Here is a 13427-nt window from a genome sequence, read left to right as displayed (position 1 = left end):
TGCATACATACATACTCACTCACTTCTGAGTGTTCCCCACTTTCTAACAGGGTGTAAAACCCCTAAGCCTCTTATCTCTTAATGGTTTATTGTGGTTACTCTAAAAACAGAATGTTATCTTACATAACCACAACACAGTTATCAACTTCAGAACATTTGATATTAATCTCGTAGTTTTATCTAATCTGTAATTCATATTCCAATAGTGTTCATGGTCCCGATAATGTCCTTTAGAACATTCGGTCCAGGATGCATCCCAGGATAATGGTTTGTGTTTAGTTATCATGTAGTCTCCTTTACTCCAGAACGGTTTCCCAGTGTCTCTTTGTCTTTATGACAATAATATTTTTAAGAATATAGGCCACTTACTTTATAGAGATGTCCTCGATTTGGGTATGGCTGGTGTTTCCTCATAATTTCATTCAAATAGGTTTTGAAGGGCTCTACCATGGAACGTTGGAAATCACGGCCTCTTCCAATGGCTTCCCAACTCAGTGAGAACAGAATTTACACACTTTACCAAGCCCCACAAGGTCTGCTTCCTTACTGCTGGCTCCTCGCTCTCTCTGCCTCAGGCCCTTTGCACTTGCTGTGCCTGCTTCCTGGTATATTCTTCTCCAGATTTATTTTTTCCTTGCTCCATCGCTTAATTTAGGTACATTTAGCCACAGACTGAGCAATAATCTCAGATCCAGTCCACGGCATTCTTTCACTGTTTTCAATCTTCCTAAGATTCTGAAACCCTGTCTCCTACCCCCGGAGTGTATACGTGTGTGTAATGCTGATGAATGGTTTGTTCTTTGGAACTAAACTGTTGTCCCCTCAATCAGTGTCTAATCTTAACAGATGGAGTTTGTATTTAGAGCACCATGAATTTAGGTGAGAGTGACATCTAGTGGGCCAGTGATGACAGTCTTTGAGCTAGGCTCTTGATTGCCCTAAGGATCGAAGGAAGGGCAAAACAATAAAAAATGACAAAGAACTCACTCTGATCCCTGGATGGAGTCCTTGGTGAGGTCTGGAGGATTCACTGAGATTCCTCTTGACGTTTGAAGTGGCTATTAATGGGTTAAAGATATCTAAAGATTTAGGTTTCTATTATGTGTATTTGAAAAGGAATACTGAGGACAGGCCTCATATGAGACAAATAAGAGAGGCTTTGGTGTGCGAGACAGAGTAAGCTGCTATAAATTCATTTTTCAAGAGGTTGATTTATCACCCAATAGGTATGAGCATGAAATTAGTGTATGCTATCACCAAGTGGTGGTAATGATTCAAAAGTAAAGACTTTATTCATTAAGTACACTCAGCTGAGGAAGAAATTAGCAAATTCCCCTACTTACTATACTTCAAAATATAAATATACTAAATGCCACCATATTTAAACTTTATATAAAGGAATATTTTAATCATTATTGTAAATTTGAATGATTGTGCTAACAATGAGCAATGTAAAAGAGTACGTTTTTCCTTATTCCCACAGCAAAGTGTGTTATCAGCCTTGTTGTCATTGCTAATTTGTCAAAAAACAAAAACCGAAAAACAAGACATAACTCGTACTACTTTTATTATTCACATCTCTTATTATAGGTGAGATTGAGTAACTTTTCATCTAATTTTCTTTCCTGGGAATTGTTTCCTTATACTTTGTCCATTTTCCTATGGAGTTAGTGGCCTTTTAAAAATTGATTTGTAGGAGCTCTTTATATATTAGGTTAATTAGCCCTTTATCTGAGATATGATTTGCAAATATTTTTTCCAATACCTCATTTGTCTTTTGACTTTGCTTATGATAGTGTTAGCCATGAATGATTTTCTTATTGTTTGGGTTTTTGTGTTAAAAAGGCATTCCCTTTTCTGAGACTACAAAAGAAAATTATTGTATGGTTTCTTATAGAACTTTAAAGGTTCATCTTTTAAATTTAAATATATGATCAATCTGGAATTTGTGAAATAATGTTCTCCTTGTATTTTTTTTCAGTGCTGAATTATCTCAACATCATTCATCCAATAACGTCCTTTCCCCCCAGTGATTTAAAATATTACTTTTACTATACACTAAATTCATTTGTGCCTTTGCGTAGTAATATATTTCTGTTATCCACCTCTATTGGTGCACGAAGATGGGAAGATTTAAAAAGATACTTTGTCTCATGTCTCCCGAAAGTGGTAGCTGTGGCCCCATTTCCCTGCGTGTTCCTGCTGCCGGCTCCCCTTTGTTATGAGAACTCCCTTGAAATTGTTGTTCATGTGCACCATTTTCACTTATTCTCTTTCCATTCTCTCCTGAACCCCATCAGTCAGGCTTTTGTGCCCAACAGGCCACCAAAATGGTCCTAGTTAAGGTCACCAGTGATGCAAGTTATGGTTTGCCCATGAGTGCCCTGGTTTTTACCTGTTATCCTGGTGTGATTGTTAATTATGATCCGTTTCATTCTCAATAGTGTCCTGGTGTGAATGATAAATTATATAGTCACCCTCTTACTAGTGATAATGAACATCACACACTTAACCAAGATTCACCCATGGTTAATTTTTACCCCATCGTCTTTATTTTTTGTGCTCTCTCTACGTATTTGTTAAGAGTAGGAATACTCTCTTACATAGCCATAGGACGATTAATTGTATATATTTTCCTTGAAGCTCTCTCTATGTATTTGTTAAGAGTAGGAATATTCTCTTACATAGCCATAGGACGATTAATTTTATATATTTTCCTTGAAGCAATACTTTAATCTACCGACCATATTACAATGTTGTCAGTTGATCTAATAATTTCCTGTAGAGCATCCCTGTCGGAAGCCCCGCCCACACCCGCCTGCCAAGTATAGGATCCAGTCTAGGGTCGGGCGCTGCATTTACTTGTCATGTCTTTTTGGCTTCCTTTAACCTAGAACATTGCTTTGTCTTCTGTAGCATCGACGTTTTTGAAGAATACAGTCTTCCCCTACCTTTTTATTTCAGAACATTCATTTTCTGTGAATTACAGTCACTCTCTTAGTCACAGAGATCCAGAGCCTCAGTGAGAGCTGAGCTGAGCCGGAATCGGTGGCCACATCCCCTCCTTAATCTTCCCAGAGAACCGGGTGCCAGGCGCCCCACGTGAGTCTGGACTGTGGGGTGAGGGGTGAGGGAAGGAAGCCTGAGTTCTCTCACACAAGAGCCATGGAGTCTCAGCGTTTGTTCGATTACTCTGTTTTAGAAAGCCCTTGGCTTGGCCACTGTCTGACCTCAAGTCATGGGTCAGAGGGATGGATGTGGGTGGGTTCTGGGGGAGGAGCCTCCTCGCAGTCCTGGGGCTGGAAAACGAATCATGGGGCCCACTTACCTGGCCTTGCTCCAACCGACCTCCCTCCCTCTATCCCTCCCTCTGCCCTTCCCCAGCCACCAAAACACCACCAGTCACAACTGCCAGTCCTCCTCTATATCACCTAAAGCCATTCTATGTGCCTCCAGGGACATGTGTCCCATTTGTTGGGAGCTCTCGGTCCCTCTCTATCCAAGGCCTCAGTAGACTGCTTTTTCCAGGATCTACTCAGAGGAGTCTTGGACCAAACAGCATGATGCTATTTCCTCAACTGAGCAAGAACTCCTTTGTTTTCTCATGAGAGCTCTAAAATAATTGTGCCCCGTTAAGAGGAAGAGATCTCCTCCAGCCAGGCTTCCGGGGACCTCAGACAAGCTCTGGTAAATGTAGCCTCTGATCACAAGCCCGTGTTGCGGTAACTGGCCTTCCTGGAAGAAATCTTGGGTCTCTCACCACGAACTAGTCCTTATATAGTTTCCACTCAGCTTTGCTTGTTTGGAGCAAGGTTTATGGTGCCCGTTTCTACTCTTGTTATCTGTCTGTCCCAAAGGATTCCCCGCCTGTCCTCTCCAGGCCACCTGCCAGTCCACACTTGCCTCCCACTAATTCCTTTCTGGTTTGGCTCCTGACCTACTAGTAGCGCTTGCTGACCTACCACTCAACTGAGTCCACGCAGACCTCTGGACCTCCCCTCAACCTGCCCACTTCTCTTTTTAAATATTAATTTACAAAAATATTGAGACAACTAAAGCCATTTTAACCTGGCAGGAAGAGATCCAGCCCTGCTCTGGCTTGTCTCTGATCACTGGGGCCCTCACTTAGCAGAAGGTCTCAACATGGGAGATCCGGGCAAGACTGAAAGAAGATGCTGAGTCTTCTGAGAGCACCCTTCCATCCTCACACTCCTGAGTTGGGCTCTGCTACAATTAGGAAACCTTTGTTTCATGCACTTACGTGAGGTAGCCATTTTGGGCAGTGCTTCTGTTCTAGAGGACACTAGGTGAGGGTAAGGAAAATACCATTTTATGTGTCCTCAAGATCTCTCGATCATAAACAAATTATTTGAAAAAAATGAACTTGTTGAAAAAGTTCCATATGAAAAAATGAACCTTCTCTTTTGAGACTTTGGGGAAAATCAACAGAAAAGTGAAATGAGTAGATAAAAGAGAGCTTGGACAACAAACTGAACAAAGACATTCGCTTTCCAAATGCACACTTAAAACATTTTATCTAGAAAGTCTTCCCAAAGTTTATAAATAGTGCCCAGCCATCAGTTCCAGCACCAACCTTGGAGAAGCTTCCAGCTTTATGACTGCATTTGTGTGTCTGTGGCCAAATGGGTTTTAAAATGGAAACTTCTTGTTTTATCATCTAGCTTATTGTTGTTTCCTTCTGTGGCCATGATATTTGTCTGGGCCACAGGATTATTCAATCATTTAAATATTTATTAAGTAACCAGACAACTAATGGAAAAATTAGATTTAGACCATATTGTATTCCATATTATCTTCCTTAAAGTCTCAGGCAATTGAAATCAATAATGTTCATCTTCTGCTTTGGAGCTTTGAAAAGAACTACTTGGTCAGAAAAGGAGAAGAGGCACATGCAAAAGAAAATACATTCTTATGACATTTGGCAAGTAAAATATTCACACATTAAGTTGCCTTATTCCAGCATCTACTTATGAATGTTTCTCTCCTTCAACTGTTTTCTCTGTGTCAACCATGCCAATGACATCTGCTTGAAACTAGAACCTCCGGGAATTAAATTTTGGTTCCTTAATTTACTGTAGAGACAGGTCCCTAGAGATTTTAAGTCCAACACAAATAATGTATGTGTTGAGGGGGGAGGGTATATACACACATATTTTTACTAAATGAGTATGGAGAGAATCACTCATTTCTGCTTCTCCTCCTTCTGGGAATATGGAAAGGTTTCACTTCTCTGTCCACTTGAAGTCAGGATTGGCCATCTGACTGGCTTCAGCCACTGAAATATGAGCAGAAATAAAATGTGTCACTTTGGGGTAGATGTATGATTTTCAGCGTTCCCTTCCATCTCCCATGGCAACTGGTAATGTTCCAGTTGATAGAGATGCTACCAGTGTGGATCCTGGAGTGAGGATAATATAAGGAAGTATCTCCCCATCGACCTGAAATGGATGTGTAGCAGGAGAGGGAAATAATAATTTATTCGGGGCCACTGAAATATCGAGGTTGCTTTTTCCTGCAGCATAACCTTGCGTATGCTGAATAACACAGAAATTGGCACGTAGCAGAGGGCTACACCTGTAGCAAAGACGAAAAATAAATGGTATCGATTTAAGGACCAGGTAATAGGTGACAAGGACGCGGTACCTGCAGTAATTTGGGATTTAGATTTTCTTTCCGATGAACCCGTGGGTCTAGGGGAAAAGATTAGGAAAAAAAGATGATCGTTAGTAGTGCATGCTGTTTGCTAATGACTGTTTTCGGCAAGATTTACAAGAAAGTGGTGAGCTCAAAAAGAGATCAGCTCTAATTAAAGATATCATAGCATGTTTTTTTAAAAAAAGAAATTGGCTCATTTTTCAGGCAAACATGCAAAAAAAAAGTAGAGTTCAAGGACATAAAAGACTGAAAGAAGATTCGATCCTAAATAGCAAATGATAAAAAGAAGAACATTTAAAGTGATAGAGACCAATTAAAACTCCACTTGTTTCAAGGAGCAAATTAAGGGTATGGGCAATCACACTCGTTAAAACCTGTAAATGAAAACATCCCTGAATAAAATTCACGTTAATGGTGTGGTGTCCCAAAAAAATCTTTTCACGTGTACAAAATGGCTCAGGAAAAAAGATGAAATATGTATGTTTCTCTGTCATTTGAAGCCTGATGGCCCCAGAGAATTGAATTTAAATTGATAAAGAAAGGTAGGGGAGCAAGTAAACGAAGAAATAAAGTACATATGAGGATGGTGTCTCAAAAGGAACTGTGGCTGTTGGCATATGGAGCTGACTGAAAGAAAATACACAAGAATCTACATTTTTCAGAGTTATAAAAGAAACATTAATCAGCCTGGACAAAGGAGATGGTACTTATTTAAGACTTAACATGTCTTTGAGATGCCTACCTCGAGAGTAGGAAGTGGGCTGAGAAAGATGCTCATTCCAAAGAGGGCATATTCTCGTTACCCACTTCAAATGTGGCCACAGAGGATAATGAAAAAGGAAGATGCTTTCAGAAGAGGAGCCAGACTTCAGGAGGATGCTTGGATAAGGGAGCTTTCCCAGGAAGCAGGACCAAAACATAATCAAGAAACTTTCCCCGCAGGCAGCAGCCCTCAAAATGTCTAACCAGTAGGATTTGGAACTGCTATGGACCAGTGTCTGCCACATGTCTCTTGTTCTCCCCATTTCTGAATGGGGGTACTTATCGCCCTTATCTTGTCCCGATTCCACTGTTGAAGGGAAGATGGAGGGAAGATGATTTGACTTTCTCACTCATGGGTCCCTGAATCAATAGATGCCATATCTAGACCTAATGTAAAAAATGGCTGTGCATCTCCCAAAATCCTGGGTTTGGAACCAAAGCCCATGTCGGGATGAAACTCGCCAGCAGTCTTCCTTGGAGGAAGAGACGAGTACATTTTACATGCAGAAAGGAAAATGAACTGCTTATTCAGTTGCAAAAAGGGTCAGCTCTAGCAGTCATTGCCACTGTTCACCAGTGTTTCCGGGTCTTCTCTTTCCAACCGTGAAAGGATTAAAGCATCTTGCCACCTTGATACTGAGCTGGCCGTGTGATTGGCTTTGGCCAGTGAAACATGACTGGGAATGACGTGTACCACTTTTAGGCAAAAGGCAGAAGATTTGTAGATGCAGTACTTGATTTGCCATTTTCCCTTTCCCCCGCCATGGCGACTGGTGATGTTTCAGGAGGTGCAGGCTCTGGCAGCCTAGTCATCAAGTGAGGACAATGCAGAGTACAAAGCTGTGCTCACCCGAGATGGCTCTGTAGCATCAGTGAGAAATAAACTCTTGCCATTTTAGATCTCTAGGAGGCTGGGTTGTTTGTTATTGCAGGATAACCTAGCTAAGGCTGACTAATGTAGGTGACAATGTTAAATGAAATATTAAAATCTTAAAAATTTTCTTCATGGATAGAAGGCAATGTCCCTTAACCAGTAAACTTGCTTTTACTAAGCAATTCTGTTAGTTCGTCCTCATATATTTGTAGAAATCTTAGTGAAACAAATAATCTACTGTTTTAAATCACCTCCTTGAAGGGACATCATAGATTCACTTTTATACGTCCCTCATTCACATTGTCAGGTAACATGTTTCTCTTCTTGACACTTATACCAGGATTCAATGACATATTTGGTTTGTTTAAAACTCATTTGTTCCAAGACAGTACAAATATTTTTAGACATATGCAAGACAATTAAATCAACACACTTATTTTTATAAATTTATAGGAAAAAATAGAGCTGTCCTGAGCATTTGGTATAAATGAAACGATTGCTTTTGAGCATCAAATCAGCTCCTGGCATCAGGTTATTAAGTTGTCATCGATTGATAATAGTGAGTGTGCAAAATTATCCAGGGAAAAGCCTTTTTCAGATTCTTTAAGGATGAATAACACAGTACGCAGTGTCTATAGTGTGTGTGATTTCACAAAAGATATGAAAATATTCTTCAGAGTAATGCTTTATTCCTCTTCTCTAAAGTCCAAGGATATAACATTAATCTTAATTCTATGAAAGTGACCCGTGGGGGATGAAGATAACAGAGTTTAGGTTTGTGGCTTTCCGATAATCTAATTTACTTTAGGGATTAAGCTTACAGAATCTAGAGAAATGGAGAATTAATATACTTCCTTCAAATCCCAGACATTTGAAGCGAACTTTGGCAAGTGCTGAACTGCGGTTAGTTTGCGATGGGGTTCTTTGACAAATGCCTGCAATGTATACACCCTGTCTTTTTTTCCTTTGTCAATATTGTCTCTTCAACTTGGAATGGCTCCTTCTTCTCCAATCATCAAAACTCTTCTTGTCTTTCCAGGTCCAGCTAAAATGCTAATCTTTCATGGAACATTTGATAAAGGCAATAATGATAATAATAGATTATATTTTTAACCAGAAGTAAGACATTTAGGTTTCCACGTGCCAGATGCTGGGTAAACGCTTTGGGTGATTATCTCATTTAATTCCCATTGTAAGCTTATGTCTTGGAACTGTTACTATCTGCCTCAGGCATTCTTTTGCTCAGAATTTCATCATTATAGAAATGCTCTACTATGCCTTTGTAGCAGACATACATAGGTTTGATTTCTAGCTCTAAACTCACTAGACTAGCTGTGTGACCTTGAACAAATTATTTTATTTTTCTAAACCGACATGCAAAGAATTAAAAGAACTAACAAACCACGAACATAGACAGCTGTTGACCTGGGATCGTCCTTTATCTACAACCCCAGACACTCTATGCCTCCCTTTTGTGTTAAATTCCGTGTCATCTTGGTTCTTGACTTACCCTTTTTTATTTTGGTGGAACACATCCTCCAGATGCTTTCTGAGAAAGTAAACATGAGGCAGAGGCTATGTTCATGAGACCTCACATGTCCGAAATTTTATCTATTTGACTGCTTCTTTGAGAGCTGCCTGGAGCCTCTTGCTGACCTCTTCCAGGGATCATCCGTGTCGATCAACTTGTTTCTGGGGTCTTCCCTCTGCCAACTTATGTTCTGATTTTCTTTCGTTTACCAAGTCAGTTACTATTTATCCCTGTGCTTTCCACCTTTTGAGATTGTGTAGCTGTCCTTTCTTCCCAGTCTCATTATCCTCGTGGGTTTATTCTTCTTTTAAAATCCTTTTATTGTAATGCAGTTCTGTTGGGGGTTTTAGTGGGAACGCAAATACCCACAAGTATTCAATCCACTGTATTTAGCCAGATGTGAGGACTGCTGTTATTTTAGCATAAATATTTACAAGGACCGTAGAGTTCTCATCCATCTAGAAGGTCATAGCTCTTTTACATGAGGTTGGACTATAGTATGGAGTGTTAGGGTGGGGAGGTAATGGTTTCCTTTTGGGACAAATGAATGTTGAAGCTCCTCAAGGGCACTCAAATAGAGATTTCTTAGAAACATTTGGAGGGAAGAGCCTGGAGCTTAGGAGATATTTGTGGGTTAAAGATTTTTGTAAATTATCAGTAGGGAGGGGACAGTGAGGAGAGCACAGGATGGAGGACAGAATGGCAGCAAGGGTCATACAGAACAGAGCATTTTGTCAAGGAGACTAGATTATTTCCCAGGGTTTGGTTTGGTTTTGGCTACCCTCCAATTTGAGATTAAAAAAAAAAAAAGCAAAGGCTCAAATTCTACTTTTTAAAAATTTTCAAATAGACTTTGTTTACATTGTGGGGGGGGCATTAAAATATTACAGAGAGTACAGAGTTCCCATAATATACCTCCACCCCCACACATAGACAATCTCCCCCACTATCAATGTCCATGCCAGAATGGTACGTTTGTTACAATCAGTGAGGTACAATGACACATCATTATCATCCAAAGTCCATCACTTACATTAAGGTCCACTCTTGGTGACCACTCTATGGGTATTGACCAATATATAATGACACACATCCACCATTGCAGCATCATCTAGAGTGGTTTCACTGCCCTAAATATCCTCTGTGCTTAATTCTCTTCTTTTTAGGGAGTTATGTGACTTACTCTGATCACCAGTACTGCTTTCTGAATCTCGGCCTACACCGGAAGAGTGACGTAACAGGGATAAGAAAGGTAAGATAGACGGAGGGTGGCTCCAAAAACTGCGGATTACCTTAAAAGGTCTCAGTGATTTATAGCACTTCACGAAAAACTGCCTTCCTCCTTAAACACCCACAGACAGGCTGGAACCATCTCCCCGCCATAGAGATGGGCCATCCTAGCTCCCGATCCAGTAAATGCTGACAGGAAGCCCAAACTAGCAAGGCAGTGCCTTAGTTACTAGGCAAAGTTACACACACAAATTTACTTTATTCAAATGTAGCGTAGGTAACATCCTTTGAGGGGAAAGTAGTTAATCACTTAAAATGGGAGGATTTGCCTCTGACTATCACAAGAGTTGGGAATCGTTGCCGTGACATGTCCCCTATAGAAGGAACTAGAGGAATACAGGTCTCTGCTGCTAATGAGAACTCTTCTGGCAGGGCTGAAATATTTCTCAAGAAAGACCTTTGAATCTGTACAGGTGTCTGGGCAGGTATTTGGTTAACAGCTCAGGCTTCCATGGCCTCTGCCTGCTTCCCTGAGTGTGTCTTGGGGGATTATTTTATGCAGAGACAGCTGGGGGTGGGTGGAGGCAGAAGGAAGAATCAGGCTTTAGGGGCCCCACCTCTCTTTCCATCAGATGATTATAATGCTTATATTATATTAGCAACTCCAGTTTTACTTGTTTTATCTTTTGGGCTTCCATAGAAAAACATTTTTTGAAGAAAAGCGTTCAATGCTAAGAATCAACAAAAAAAGGAAGATTAAAAGTAATGGTTTAGTCCAGTTAATCCTCTAGTGTTATAAAAGAGAAAACAAGGCCAAGACGCTAAAAGACGTATCCAAGACCTAGGCAGACTGATGGCCCAGTCGAAAGCAGGCTCTCACCCCGTCTTCATATTTTCACAGTTATAACCATGGACCATGCAGTGACCCAAACGGCCAGAATGATGTTAAGTGACCATGATAATGAGCATCCTTGTATTATTTCTGATTTTATTAAAAACGCCTACAATGTTTGAGTGTGAAGCCTCTTTGTTATCTAGATGGATCTTTTTTGGTGATATTAAGAAAAAAAATCTACAAGAAAGATCATGAGAATTAATATAAGCATTATAATCATCTGAAAAGATCATGCGATTTCTCTTATTTCGGCTATAGGTGCTCGATAGTAATAGGCTTCCAATTACCAATCCTCTTTGTATTCCCAGGTAAATACTTTTGGGTCATGGTGGCTTATTCTTTCAATGTACACTTTTTGTTTCAACTTTTATTTTGAAATCATTATAGATTCATGGGAAGTTGCAAAGATAGTACACAGTGGACCTGAGTTCCCTTCACCCAGCTTCTCTCAGTTACATCTTACAGTAACCATTACTCTATTTTCCGTTTTGACGAATTTGCCTAGTCTACGTCTTTTTATATAGTCTTGATTTCAATTTACAACATTGCGCGAATGTTCCTATGTGTATAGTTTTATCATTCTGGTGCTTTACCAGCTGCTTTCCACGTGAATCAGGGGAAATGTGGAGGCGCTGGAGAGAGCACAGACTTCGAGCTACAAGGTGACTGCGTTCTGGGGACCTATGCGCAGCCCGTTGGTTATAGCTAACGGTACTGTATTGTATACTTGAAAGTTGCTAAAGAGAGATCTTAAATGTTCTCATCACCACCACCACAAAAAATGGTAATTACGTGAGGTGATGGATATGTTAACCAATCTTATCGTAGTAATCATTTTGCAAGGGATGTGTGTATCAAATCATATTAAACTTACACAATGTTACATGTCAATAACATTTCAATAAAACTGGGGGGAAAAAAGAGAAGTTGTCGAAGGTCCAAACTAAGCAACTGACTTTATTTCCTCCTTCATGGAAGATATGGACTACTCCTTTCTCATTCAGGTCACCCAATGATATTTATCATTATTAGGCCTTTCTGAAACAGGCAACAGGGAAAAATGTTGCATTCCCTTTTTATAGACTTGGAATCAAATATAAGACTACTTAGCTTTACAAAGGAAGTGACCGTTCTTGTAGCCAGCCCTGGTAATGGTTTAAAGATGAGACACTCTATTCAAATACAAACAATGAGTATATAATAAAAGATAGTTTATTTAACTGACTCTGCTCTCTTTATCAGAGATCTTTAGTACTTTGATTATTTAGTAGGTTTCATAAAATAATTTGTGCTTTTCTTTATTCTTTGCTTAAGGCAATATTCTTTCTAGAGTTTTTATGACCACTAAAGAGGACAATCAGTTACATGAGACTAATGTTTTCCAAAATGTGTTCCAATAGACGTTACAGGGGAAAAAAGACATTTTCTGTGGTCAAATACATTTGAGGAACATTAGATTAAATTAATTTAAACAAATTTCTTTACTATAGGACTTCTTAAACATTTAATATGCTGTATATATTAAGAAACTCCATAAGTGGGATATAGCATATCGTGCTTTCAAAACTGATTTTTCTGTAAAATTCCTTTTTAAGGGGCCAGCTTATAGGCCAGGATGCTAGGTGACAACAGAACACACTTTAATAAAGTCAAAATTAGACTAAGAACAAAAGAAGCAACAAAGGCATATTATTTAATTTGTTGAACATCTATGGGCTTAACTTGCCAGACTTCAGCTGTAGCATTTAAATCTGGTAAATTAAAGAATGTGTTGGTTTTCAAAATACAGTAGACAACTAGGGCATGCTGCCAACAGAGAGCTGGCACTACTACTGTCAGTGATTAGTAACGAGGTAAAGAATGGGCCTGTGCATTGCTCATACAGATGCAAAGCAATTTTGAATGTTCTTAGAAGTATAATAAAGCCTCATTATTGCTTTAAGCTTGTAAAAGAAATTGTTCCGGGCCTCAGAAAGAGGACTCGGGGAGCAATATCACTGATTATTGAAGTAAAATTTTTGTATTAAGAGAATAATCATGTTGTCATCCAAAAACAGTCTTTAAAGATCACAAAAGGTAGATTAATAATAGTAATAGTAAAGGTTCTCCAGAGAAACAGAGTGAATAAGATATTGAATCAATAACATATATATATATCATATTGGGAGAGAGTCCCAATCAATCTATAAGAGACATTGTTTGATTTTAAGGAATTGGCTCACACTATTTTGGAGGCTGATCAGTCTAAAATCTGCAGGGGGGGCTAGAGATTTAGGGAAGAGTCAATATTGCAGCTTGAGTCTGAAGGCAGAATTCTTTTCCCCGAGGGAGGGAGGAGATCAGTTTCTTCTTGTAAGGTCTTCAGCCGATTGAATAAGGTTCACTCCCATTATGGAAGGTAATCTGCTTTACTCAAAGTTTAATGATTCAAATGTTAACTTCATCTAGGAAATGTTTTC

This window comes from Pteropus alecto, unplaced genomic scaffold (genome assembly GCF_000325575.1).
Source record: "Pteropus alecto unplaced genomic scaffold, ASM32557v1 scaffold14, whole genome shotgun sequence".
NCBI lineage: Eukaryota > Metazoa > Chordata > Mammalia > Chiroptera > Pteropodidae > Pteropus > Pteropus alecto.
Note: the sequence above shows the minus strand (reverse complement) of the source record.